This window comes from Podarcis muralis, chromosome 10, assembly GCF_964188315.1.
Source record: "Podarcis muralis chromosome 10, rPodMur119.hap1.1, whole genome shotgun sequence".
Classification (NCBI taxonomy): domain Eukaryota; kingdom Metazoa; phylum Chordata; class Lepidosauria; order Squamata; family Lacertidae; genus Podarcis; species Podarcis muralis.
Genome location: NC_135664.1, coordinates 43528104 through 43541622, shown reverse-complemented (window position 1 = coordinate 43541622; position 13519 = coordinate 43528104). Strand labels below are relative to the sequence as shown.

The following is a 13519-nucleotide window of genomic DNA, read 5'->3' as shown; positions in this document are numbered from 1 at the left end:
TCCCACTACTACCACCACTCCCCCCCCCCAATAACATCCAAGTACATCTGTTATTAGGAATGTGGGAAGTGTAGCCAATTAGGCAATTAAAAACAACATAGAATTCCACAATGCAATTTTTGGTTAGAACAGTTTGCTTGAGAACATTCCCATCATGATTGGTCACCAATTATTCTTCCAGTAATGCAAACCGGGGAAAGGTGAGCTGTCTGACTTATTGCAATAGTTACTCAGAGAACCCTGGCATGCTATCTCAGACTCTGGTTGAGCATGCAGAAGAGCTAACCAGCTTATCCTGACACTCGCTGTGGTTCATGCTGAAACTTAGCCTTCAGTGACAAATTTTAGTGGTAAGGTAACCATTTTCTTGGTGCATCAAAACAACAAGCAGCAAGGCATTGGAACAATGTGCCCTACTTCCTAAGACACCACATGCTGTTTTCAAGATGGACTGAAAATCTTACTCAGCTATCTCTTTCATACTTCAGAGATTTCAGGCGGGATTATCCAAACACTTTCAATTGTCTCTCTGCAGCTCTGAGGATTGGAAGCTAATCTTCTCCAAGAAAACAAAAGATTCTCAAAGATTCATAGGAAACAGAGTTCTGTACTCAGTAACACAACTTGCTTCATTTTCCTGTGGCCTTGTAGAACCATGGCACACACTCGGTACCGCAGATTCCTCGAGCATTAGGGTCAAAATATTAGGTCTGAATGAAGTTTCAATATTTAACTAACAATCCAATAGCCAAAGACTGCCAAATAAAATCATGCGGCTATGGTATGCTTGGCCAGCTATTCTGCCACAGGACTGGGGAGAGGAGAGGAGGGGGGGGATTTGGTGGGTGTGGGGTTGCCTTGCTCCTGTCATTATAAACAGGGGTGAGAAACCTCCAACCCATGGGCCAAATTTGGCCTGGCATGGGTTCGATTTAGCCCACAAGGTAATTTTTGAAAGCCACACCCACCTGCCCCGTGCCTGAAAGCATATATGAGACACGACTACGTTGGTTATGCAACCAATTTCCCCATGGATAATTCGGTCACAAAGTCAATCCTTGCAGAAAACAGCTTTGCCATAGCTAATCTGCCAGTGCTTGATAAGCGTCAAACATAGGGATGGCAAAGCCCCTTGTGCTACAATTCCCAAGCAGCCAGCAACCTGCTGACAGTTGGGCACTTGGAAAGCACTATGCAAGGACTTTGACAGGTGGGGAGGACAACCACCTGTCAAAGTTGGCCCACGGAGGTGGGGACAAAGAAGGATTGGGCCTGCAGAGCCAGGAAAAAATTCCCCACCCCCAGTGATCAATCATGGTTTATTGTAACATCCAATAACAATGTGAAAGACATAGATGATGAGAACTGAATGAAGCAATGGGTATTGCCTAGGGGCAGAAACCCAACAAGAACTGCAATAACTTTGTGCCAGCACTTTTAACCAACTAACCGATAGTAGAACCAGCCAGACGGGTTGCAAACTTCACCAATGGCTAACATATGCTCCAACCTTCGTTACTGATATTATTTTCTGCCCTGCTTGCATAAATGAACAGTGTGACAGCTTCTGAAAAACACACAAGCTTATTATCCAGTCTACCAACAATGTGGACATGCATTAAGATATCATTTCTAGCCTTTCCAGGTTTTTAAAAACTGCATTTTATTGATTTTCAAATATAACAAGCCTAAAAAGAACTACAACATTGTAGATGCTGCTATCTTAATAAAGCAGCTTGCAAGCCTCCTTGGTGTTGACCATTGACAAAAATACTCAAATTAATATTCAAGTAACAAGAGTTCACCTGGCAAGTCTGATCGAGAAGTGGTCCTGTTTGTGTGTATGCTAACTAGGTTCTAGGTGGAGCAGGACCTTGCCTGCTACTAGATGGATGGAGAATATGGGTGTGAGAGACATGCCTTTGCTAACAATGGACTTTGCTGGGGCAACAGATTACACAAAACAAACTATAGAACTGATGATTACATAATTTCTATAGATGTGGTTCAAGCCTGAAGAAACCACATGGAAGCAGGTGGCAGAAATAATTGTAGAAACATTTTGCTGCTGCCTAGCTTTGCAAACATTAACACACAACAATAACACACAACAAGTGTACAGCAGTTTTAGAACCAGTGTCACTGTATGTCATGGCAGCGGTAGTACCTCTGGTGGGGAACATGTTGTGCTCCTTCTGGGGTAGTTTGTAAACTTTTGGTCCCCACCCTCCATTCAGCCCTTACATGTGGCTCCTTTGGCTAAACCAGGTGAGTGTAGCCGCTGGGTCTGAAACTCTCTGTGAGTTAGGGATTTCCCCTGCATGTGAAGACAGGCTCTGGTGGATATGAGACCAATAGTGGGTTCAATAGTCAAGAAGCTGGTTTCTTCACATGCCGTAGAGGGAAGTGTGGGGCAGATGGGGCTCATCAACCTGGGAAGGCAGCCCATCCAGGAGAAGGAAAACTCTGATCCTAAACTTCTGCCGCCTTGTGTGATATCTTCAGGAGAAGAAAAGGCTAAGGAGTAAACCCTACACAAATCTGGAGTACAGTTCCCTAAGACAGTTGGATGGTGCCTTGTATGCCTCCTTATAGCAATTCCTGCAGCCAAGCTGGTGCCAAACATATCACTCTGCTTTCTTTGGGCTAAGGGGAGGGGTGTTGTCAACTGGGCAGCCCAAGACCCCCAGGCTTGTGCCCTGAGGAGGTCACTTCAGTGCTGCTAACACAGCAGTTTACTTTACCCCAGAGGCGCACTCTATTGTTGAGAGAGAGAGAGAGAGAGAGAGAGATGCCAACAACAACATGGTCACAAATGAATTTCAGTTAGATATGAGGTTTCAGGCCTCTGACAGCTTCCCTGTTTTTCTGGCTTATATGTGTGTCTCTAAACACTCAGTCAATCTAGTTTCCCAATAGGTCACAAAAAAGAAGTTGGAGTTAAAGTTTAACAACATTTACAGACAATGTTGTAGCATAATGATCACACTTACGACAAAAAGCAGATTACTAATGATAAAAAAGATAACATTTCTCGTGTAAACAGTGAACAGGACAAATCATTATGATTATTCCAGTAAGGTGAATAAACTTAATGACCAAGACAAGATGATAATGACAACCTGGATAACAATCAGATAAGAACATGAAGAAGAACCAGAAGTTCATTTTAGAATTTAAAAGATTCTCCTCTGTAGTTTGCCAGGCCAAGACAGGTGTTAATTGCAGATTCTATTCCAGACAGATGAATCAGGAAGTCAGAGTGGTTACAGGACCAGTGTTTTCACCCTAATATATATCTTTTAAATATTTTATTTGGATTTTCAATTTTAAAAATAACAAAACCAAGCAATAACTCTGGTATAGAGGTTTTTTTTTTTCATTTCCATTTGTCTATATAACATACAGAGAGCAAGTTCAGATACTCCGTGCCACCTGGATCATGCTATTAACTAATTTCTAGACCTCTCAAGATAGCTTATTATTCATTTTTGATAGATGCACTCCCCACCTCTATTTACCAATGCAAGAAATGAAAATGAAATTCATATGACATTATGCGATCTTATTATCTCTCTTACCCATCTGCTATGGCTAATGAACTTCTTTGAGAGGGCATCTATCAATTCTCCCATATCACCCTTTCCTTTCCCACTATTTCCATCCTCGCTGCTACCAAAAACAGCCTCACCTGTGCAACATGCTCCTCTCCCTTTGGTCAAACAAATATAGTAAAGCCATCAGAGGTTGAATTAATCTCTGACATTTCGCTCAAGATTTCTTAAGTGCCTTGTAAACACGTTTGATCCTGAAAGCACATTAATCAGTATCATATTAAAGTACATTAACCTTTGTGTCCTTCAGGAGAGCATGAAGTCGAACTTCTGTAATGGGATGACCCCTCTCAAACCAGTTACACAGCCTATAGAATCCCCTTCCTTTCCATCACTAAATGGCCAGTATTTATCCCTTCCCACACAGACAGAAAATCAAGTTAAGGATGAAAGAGGAAATACTAGGGGGGGAAATGCCCAATGACTACAATAAAATATTGCCACCTACAAAAGAAAAAAAGGAATGGTAACATTGCTGCCTTTGTTCATTTCATCAACAGAATCTCATTTCTATAGATGCCTGGAGGACATTGAATTTGGGCTGTGGCATAATCATCTGAAACTGGGAAGTTAATTCTGCGTCAACTTGATGACGTCCACAGCAGTGACCCCATGTTTTACACGCCTATCTCCACTGCCTCATCAGAGTGGTCTTTAGTGCCTTTATCCTGTTTTCTTACTCCTCTCACCATGATGGCTCACCAGAGTCAGACTTACCTGATGAGGTGTCTGTCACAAGGAGGAAAATGACTCCAGATCCTTGCCAATTTCCCCACTATTTGAACTCTTTTCCTTTAGGAGTTTCTCAACTATGAAACCATCTCAACAGAGTTAGCTATGCACTTCCACTCTCGCCCCTAATATTGGTCGGCTAAAACTATGAATGTTCTAGGAAAATTACCCAGCTCAGATAGAAAAGACATGACATAATTTGCAGCACCTGAAGGAGAAATAGACCTTAGCTTGGTGACATAATTATTTGTGGGCATTATTTGAATCAGCCTGCAACAATTAAGTTTTTAGCTTTAACCTATTTTAGATTATTACATCAGCCACAGGTGTGAGCACTGGCCGAGTTAATACATACTTTGTTTTGTATGTGTGGATGACATTTCCAACCAGCTCTCTCTCTGCCTAAAAATAATGCTCTGGTGCTCATCTAATAACTATATTGGATTTTCACAAGGCTTGCCCAGCTTCAAATATGTGCTAAGTATTAGGTTGAACTTTAACATGGCCTTCCTAGTCTCTCTGGTCCAAAGTGTTTCCATGTGTTCTGAAACCAGTGCCATGTCATTCAAATGACACCATTCACACACAAGAGGAAGATGTCAGCAGCTTTGGGGGAGTCGCAAGATTTACAGAAATACAATTATTATTATTATCATTATTAAATAAAATTTAACAGGGGAAGGATCCCTCAAACAGCCCCATGAGGAGTCAGCATGCTCAGCTTGCATGGAATGCAGAATGACTATTAGAGGGGAAGAAACGGCAGTGGGTGGTGGCAGCGAATAGAATGGAGTAGCTAGAAACCTGAAGAGGAGCACTCCACACTAATAACATTTTGTTACAAGTCCAACTCGTCTGTCCAATCTGATATATATTATTATATATTTATTTATACCCTGCCTTTTTCCCTGTTGGGACTCAAGGCAGCTTACAGCTAAAAACAAAGAATCGCTATAAACATTTTGAAAAATTTAGTACAGTTAAACTTTAATAGAATTAAAACTATACCTATATAAAATCTGTTTGTAATTATTTGTATGCTTTAATTAAAATAAATCTTCAGCCTACATCTTCTGTCGTTGACCGTCTACTGTTCTTGCTTGACTGATCCAGTACATTAACTCCAGCCCTTTCACAGCCACACCACCTGCCTCTGGCCCATCAGATTCAGACTTCATGGCGGGCTGTCATAAACTAGATCTGAGGTTTGCAACTTCTCTAGATTAATTCTCTTGCAGAAGGATTAAAAGGTAATTCACTTGAGAGACACAAACATTGCAGACTGCCTTTTCCTTCCAAGAAAATGTTGTGTATTTGTGTGCACCCAATATTAGATTCAAAATCAACTGTTACATGCAAACAAAAAGTTCTTAAGTCACGTTGGAATTGATTTGATTTTAAATCAGTCTGATGCACTGTAGCTCTAAAAAGAAACAGGATCTTCAGTACTAGGAAGAAGAGATGGACAAATACACACACACACAGAGTTCCTTGCATTTTTATCTTCCACTTCATTTGCATCTGAACAAACACCTTGTGAGATAGGTTAGTTATTGCCAGCAACAAGGCCAAAGTTAAATATTATTGCATAAATCAATCATGCACTGATAACTTTGCACCTGTGTGAAGTTGTGGTCACCCCACATAGAGATTTGAGTGAGTAATCCAGGGAATAGAACAGATTCTTTAGTCATATGGAATTTTACTCTAGAGAAAATTAAAGGTCACAAAAGGAATAGGAAAATGAATGAAAGAGCTAAGCATCACAACAGATGATCAAGTAGGTAAAAAAACCAACCATTGGAACTGTTATAGGATATTTATAAAAAGAATAGATTAAAAATACAGTAGCATGATATAAAATAGTTGCTGCAGTTTCCTTAAATTTCTGACTGCCTGAATGGTGCATTTGTAGACGTTTGCCCAGGGTCTTTTTATACTATATTTTCTTTAATAAAGTAGTAACAGTGCATACAATGCTTTTGGTATTTACACCACTTCATATGCTATTATCTTACGCTCTTCCTCATTACCGCTTGCTCAGCCTCATTATTTAATTGTTCTTCCCATTTTATAGATGGGAAACAGAGTATATTGTGGTTTCTCCAGGATCATCTAACGTGTCATTAATACTAGACCAAAATTGTGAAACCAGGTCTACTAAATAGAAGGCAAAAACTTTATCCTCTAAGTCTAAGATACTGCATCCTATCTCAGAATAAAATGGACGTCTTAGACAAAAGCCACTAGGTTTAATTTTCTCATACTCAATTTGCAGCTTTGGCTCAAAATGATGGAACTGTATTAGAAAGTTGCCCCATGTTTCCAATACTCTCTTATTCAAAAGAAAGTAAACGCTGTAGTGCTCCCTGCCTTCCCATTGCACTTAATAGGAAGCACTTAATATTTCAAAGCACTCTTGCCTCTGAAATTCCAAAACAATAAGGTATACTTTTTTAAAAAGGATCACTAAAGTCTTAAGGGCATTATTTAACCAGTGCGACGTGCAAAACATTTTGGTTTTTCTCTGTGGACTGAGTCATGAAAGCACAACCCTGCCAGCATCTGCTTGTGAAGAAAGCTTAATTAGCTGGAGTTCCTTTTTACTTTGGTGTTCTGTTTGACCATGTAAAGTGCATGGCACTTAGGAAGAACATCAGCAGACCATCTCATGTCAACATTGCATGTAATTCGGCAGGCTATACCATTAATCAAATGAGGGCAGGGTGAAGGCCTTTTTTAAAAATAAAAGAACCCCAAACAAACAAACAAACCAGCAATTCATTACTTTTAATGCTTTCCCCCTAATATACCTATCAGCAGACCAACTGTTCCTAGAAAACAAAAATGCAGACTTGTGTAATGCTATACGCTGAATTAGCCAGGGATAAGGAAATCTGAAATCCTGCTTATGCTAATTCAAGTTGGTCCATAAGGAGATTTTACCTTGTTGCTGAGTTACCCTCACTTCCACCACTAATTCGTGAGTTAGCAGTCTAAAGGGGGGCTGCCACAGTGTGGGTATCATGAGCATGATGATGCTAATGCAGGTATATAAATAGTTCTTTCTGGTCTGACTGCACACACACACACACACACACACACACACACACACACACACATTCTGAAGCCCAGTCAAAGAAGTTCACTTCATAGAATCTGAAAAGCTAGTTATGTGCTACACTTGATCATGATAACTTTGTGCTTATCTGCTATGGGATACTTTCATTACACTCCATTCCTAGTTTTAAGTAAAACTGCCTTGGATTCCTATTTTCCCACCCACTTCTGCCTGTTTCCATAGCTAGCTCTCAAAGTTCTTTTGATCAAACTCAGGGAATGTAGCAAACCACCAAAAGCAAGCGAAAGGCAACTCTAACTTGGTCCCTGCAACGCCAATCCTTTTATTCTCCTACTGGGTTTTGTTGCTAACTTGTCCCTCTGCCTGTTAGGCCAGACCCCAGAAGGCGCTATCGATCATCCTGGGTTTGTCATGATAGCTCAGCAACTTGACCTGCACCTCTACAGCAACAGGAGCCAGATTCCTCAAAGGGCTCTTTTGCCCTGTCTTAGTGCTAACCTATTCCCACTACCTGTTGGTTCACGACAGCCAAGCAGGCAGGCAAGCTCCAGAGCAGGGACTGAAGGATTGTGCATTTCTTCTTGGAAGGATCTATCTATCTATCCGTCTATGAAGAGTTAAAGGGTACCTGAGCTTTTCAGACAGTTCTCTGCCCAGCTGTTCTTGGTCCGCTGAGATGCGAGTCACAGAGGTAGCTGCTCTCCTCCAGGGCTTATGCTTTTTGGCGTCATTGAAACTGCTCTGGGCTGGAGCACAAGAATAAATTGAAGAGCTGCCAGGATGTCAACACCAGGCGATTTGTACGTGGGTGTAGGTGGCACCGATACAACAAAGGAGGGGACAAAAGGAAGAGGGGGAAAACACTATGGAAGATTAAAGAAGATTCTGGCTTGTTTACACATGGGATGGGCTGAGGAAGATATATCTATACTACTTAACCTGCAATAAAAGAGGGAAGCAGCTTGCCTCACATTTTTCTGTGGCTTGCCCGTGTCACACATTCCATGCAAGTTAGGAGGCAGGCGCTCAGCTAAAGCAGGAAGGACCAGCAAAGTGAAATGGTCAAATGGAAGCAGCAGCACATATAAAACTGTTTCACACCAATGTAAGTAGTGTGAATGTACGCTTCCCCTAATAATCCAGCTAGGGGAAGGACCCATTTTCACAGAGAGCACAGGCAGGAAAGGGTTAAAAAAATCCCCCAATTCTTCTTGAATACATAGGAAGCTGCCTTGTACTGAGTCATCCCATTGGTCCATCTTGCTCAGTTTCGTCTACACTCCAGGCTTTCCAGTGAGGGTCTCTCTCAGTCCCACCTGGAGATACCAGGGATTGAACTTGGGAACTTTGCCTTCTACATGCAAGGCAAATGCTCTACTTCCGGGCTACAACTCTTCCCTTAATGCATCTTCACCTTCACTGCCTCTTCCCTCTCTCATCTGCCATCTTGTCTAGTTTGGCTTCCAGTCTGTACTGATCCAGGATGGTGTGCTCTGCCAAAGGCTCCCACGACACTCTCTAGCAGGGGTCTTCCTCAAGTCCAGGCATTGCCCAAAATCACTTGGGTTCCACTTGGCTCCCCCACAAAGCTATGCTCCTTTCCCCCCTCTTTCTCCAGGAATGAAAGAACACAGGGGAGCATTATAGGAAGGAATGGCTGCTCTTGCTGTGCATGCTCCATGCTTGTCACCAAACAGCAGCAGAGCTTGCGGAAAGTGTGTTGAAGAGCAAAGGGCACATGGCCTCACGAAGGAAGAAGAGCTGCTGGGTTGGATCGAATGTGAATTCTACTCAGGGTAGACCTCTTGAAATTAAAGGGCAGGGCTAATTTCAGTCCATTCATTTCAATGGGGCTACTCAGAGCAGAACTCAGTTAGATATAACCCACTGGGGGAGAATGCTTGAATCAGGAAAAGTCTGTTAATGGAGCATAGCATTCTAACCAATAAGTGAAGACACCACAGAATGGAGGAAGAGCAGCAATGACCAAATAAGCTTTTAGGAAAGAACAAGTGGGTCCTGCAACAAAAATGTTGCCAGCTGGAATGCTTCTGTTCAGCATTCCACTCATGACCTATTTATTCCCTTTTCTATGATACTCCAACTCTCTTTTCTCCACCTGCCCCACCCTGCAAATAGACATGGAAGCATTCCACAACCACTGAGCATGCTCAGTCGTGACTGGGTTGTTAGAAGGGGTCTCACTCCCTTATACTTCCCCCTAAAGTTTCTACTTCTTCTTCTGATCTTGGGACTGCTTCTCTCTTGTGCATTGAGGGCTACACAAGCAATGACACTCACACCTGAGCACAGGGAATATAGGCTTTCAAGAAAAGGATATGTGATGTCAAATGTTGAAATAGGGAGGGAAGCATTAGCTAGCAGGAAAGGGAAGGTAAAAGGTAAAGGTAAAGGTACCCCTGCCCGTACGGGCCAGTCTTGTCAGACTCTAGGGTTGTGCGCTCATCTCACTCTAGAGGAAGGTATACTGGGGAAAGTTATGTAAGAGGCCAGGTTTGCTTCATTAGATACATCCATTTCATTTTCTTTATTCTGTGATGAGGCTATCTAATAAATATGCATGGATTAAAATAGTTTTAAAATATCTGTGGTTAAAACTAATCCAAATGTGATTGTTCAACTGGCTAATCCACTTTCCTAATCCAGCCATACACATATTTTTTGCACTGTCATTCAGTTAAATTACATAAGATAGGTGGGAGGACTCTATAAAAGCTCTCCCTCCACTGCCACTGCCACTGCCATTCCAAGCTTTGTATACAAGGCCAGATCGCCCCGACTGAACCCGATTTAGCCCACATCTCTCAGCCACATTTTACTAGGCTCAGAGCTGATAAAACAGGGATCTAAAAGCAGATTGCCAGGCATGAGCCTTTTGAGTCTTAATTCCAAAATAACAAGCCTTTGTATTCTCTTGGCTGCTTTAAAATATTTCTAAAAGGGGGGAAATGCACGCTGATTATCCAATCAGCATTTTCAGCCTAAAATACTACAACTTCACAGCCTAAAACAGTAACTGGAGTCACTCAATGTTAGCTGGGCTGATACTCTCTGAACATGTGATGCGACTCAGCCTTGGCTCCACAGCACAGACCTTAATTGAAACATGTACTCTGTTTTCTGGCAACTTAAATGCCAGGGGACTTTTTCTCCCATAGCCTAGCTGGCAGTGAGATGCCATCAGCCGGTGAAATGATTTGGTGACATTTCACTGCCAGTATTCACTTGCCTCACCTAGTACAGTGCGGTGCCAAACAGCAACTTCCTCGTGTGCCATTGCTTCACATCTCTGACTGCTTTTCCCTTGGTCCTTGTTGTGTTCACATTTGCCTAATCCTCAGAAAGCAAGGTATCAGCAAGCGCATCAAGCACACGTGACGGGCAGGTTGAAGCTGGAGCTTCTGTAAAGATTGGGCAACAGACGGGAGTGAAACTTCCAAATTCTGATTACAGCCAGGGGCATCATCCGCCGGGGAGCAACACCCAGCAGACACGGGGGAGGAATTTTAAAAACCACATTTATACAGGGGTCACAAGTGCTGACTCATCTTGTTCAGATAGTGTCTTTGGCACTATAAATTAAGAAATAAGGGGGCTGTCCAAGGTTGTTGTTGTTTTTGTTTAAAGTGGGATTATTATGGGTATAAAATGGCTTCACTCTGTGGCTCAGTTCAGACATGACCTAACTATTCAACATACAGTGGTATCTCTGGTTACGAACTTAATTCGTTCCGGAGGTCTGTTCTTAACCTGAAACCGTTCTTAACCTGAGGTACCACTTTAGCTAATGGGGCCTCCTGCTGCCGCTGTGCAGCTGCCACACGATATCTGTTCTCATCCTGAGGTAAAAAGTTCTACTACTTCCAGGTTAGCGGAGTCTGTAACCTGAAGTGTTTGTAACCCAAGGTGTTTGTAACTCGAGGTACCACTGTACTTTGAAGTGCCTCCTGAGCTTTCTCTTTCCCCGCCATTGTTTTTTTGTTTTGTTTTTTGCTAACCATCATTTGCTAGAACATCAGGACTGATGAACTATATTAGCTCCACAGCCACCCCACCCACGAGGCAAGGTGAAGCAGATGCCTTAGGCAGCAGAAGTACAAGGGGCACCACCTGCCCCAACTGGAATGTATGCCCCTCTCACTGAATTGGCAATGGGGGGGGTATTTTGGTGGCAGTGGAAGTGGTGGGGCAAGCGAGGAGTGGAATACTGTGGGAAGGGCAGGGGCAGTACATTCCTGTTTCACCTCGGGCCACCCCTTTCCAAACCATGCTGTGGAAGGCACGATCTATAGTTTGCCAATTTGTGACAAATTGTGGTTAGCAAAAGTGAACCAGTAATGGAAGGAACCTGTACACGAGAGGGTAAGAAGTAGTGTGGGAGCCCAGGAGGGTACTTCCAAGAGCAAAACTATAATTTTGCATTATGTCAAGCATACTAGCTGCACTTCTGCTAGGTAGAGGTTAACAGAGAAAGTTTGCTTCCTGTTATGTGCACACAACAAAGCTGGGCTACCCTTCATACCATGCTCAGTAGAGTGCAGAATCCTTTTATCCAGGCACCCTCTCCTAGCACACTTACCTATTGTACTTGAGGCACTAGAACTGAGATAGGCGATATTCCATCCCGCCTGCCACAGACAGATGTTGCTCTGTAGGGCCCACAGCACCAAACAGACGTAATCTGCTCAAAGAACCATACGGAGGAAAAGCAGGGACTTTGAAGTAGCCCATCGACAGTCGGCATTTGGCAGTGGACTGAACTTCCCCACCATTGGATTTCTATGTGAATTACTAATTGTTTCTAATCTTGCATATGTATATACTTATTGGAATGTATAATTTTCATGCAATTTGGGTCCACTTTTATCTTCTTTGTAGGTGGTGCATTTCCTCTTTTTCTAGCAAATTCTAAGTGTCCAGCCTATTTTCTCCTCCTCCCTGTGGCCAAAAGTGAAAACCCAGTGGGAGCACCAAAGCAAGGCTTGGCAGAGAAACAGTCAGACCCAAGGGGCTTAGAAAACAGCAATGCTTCATCTCAAAAATTAAAAACACTGGTCCTCAATCCTGCCTGGAAGTTGCACTCTCCAACAAGCAAGGCCTCCTTACCAAACTACACACTCAGACACACACTACCGTGCCGTGTCTCAGTCCTAGAAGAAAACAGATCCCAGTGCTAAACACTTGATTCACTTTAAGCAAAAACTTCCTGGAATTGCTACTGTCTGCCTGTCATCCTTCCCATTAGCTTCAGGGCAGGGAGAATCCAACATTAGACTTCGCCCTGCTATGTGGAGGAAGAAGCAGCTTTTATAGTGCCCTTCACTTCCTTCTCCTTCTGCTGCCCCACCTCTGTGAATCATGGGGGAGCAAAGTCGTCAGCACGCTCATTGTGGCAGCCAGCTGCAGCTTAGAACAGGCAAGGAGGCTCCACTCCATCACAGCCAGAAGTTATGCATGTAAGGAAGTGCCCTAGAAAAAGAGGATAATAGAATCGTAGAATTGGAAGGGACCTCGAGAGTAACCTAGTCCAACCCCCGCCCCCGCAGCTGGTGAAGGATACTCATTGCTGCTGCACCCTGAAATGTCAGGGGGCCCATCCAGTCAGTCTTCAATTTAAAACCTCTAACAAAAATAGAGTCCAATGCATCCTGAGGCGGTCTGTCCCACTGTCAAACGAACTTGAGCTGCCAGGAAGTTCTTCCTAATGCTAAGCTGAAATCCACTTGCAATTTGAACCCATTGATTCAGGCCCTACCCTGTGGAGCAACAGAATGCAATAGCAATGGCTTCTTCACCTGGCTGTTTTTCTAGCACACCCAAACATGCTTAGCATGGCAACCTGGCTATTTGTCAGAAGAGCATCTCTCTCTCTCTCTCTCTCTCACACACACACACACACACACACATTTATGCTTATTGAAATCTTTGAGAACAAACAAAAACACAAGAGAAGAAACAAACAAATGGTCGCGCATGATACACTGACAGAGAAGGGAAAGAAGCAAAGCCAATACCTGCAGAAAGGCCATCCGTTTGCCCCCCTGCAATCCACAGTGAAGTAATTATAGTT

At 42.9% G+C, this 13519-nt stretch overlaps 1 protein-coding gene across 6 annotated transcripts in view; it reads right to left on the bottom strand.

Annotated features, from left to right (window-relative positions):
* LOC114605350 (solute carrier family 23 member 1-like) overlaps positions 1 to 13519 on the bottom strand; it is an 81298-nt gene that overhangs the window by 31853 nt on the left and 35926 nt on the right. Inside the window, exon 2 of one of the 6 annotated variants that reach the window (XM_028746523.2) lies at positions 8057 to 8174. The exons of 3 other annotated variants lie outside the window; for them this stretch is intronic. The gene's annotated coding sequence lies outside the window, so the exon portion shown is untranslated. Of the gene's footprint in view, positions 1 to 8056; positions 8348 to 13519 lie in introns of those variants that run through there. 2 more of the 6 variants (XM_077934880.1, XM_077934878.1) reach the window with 2 other exon arrangements.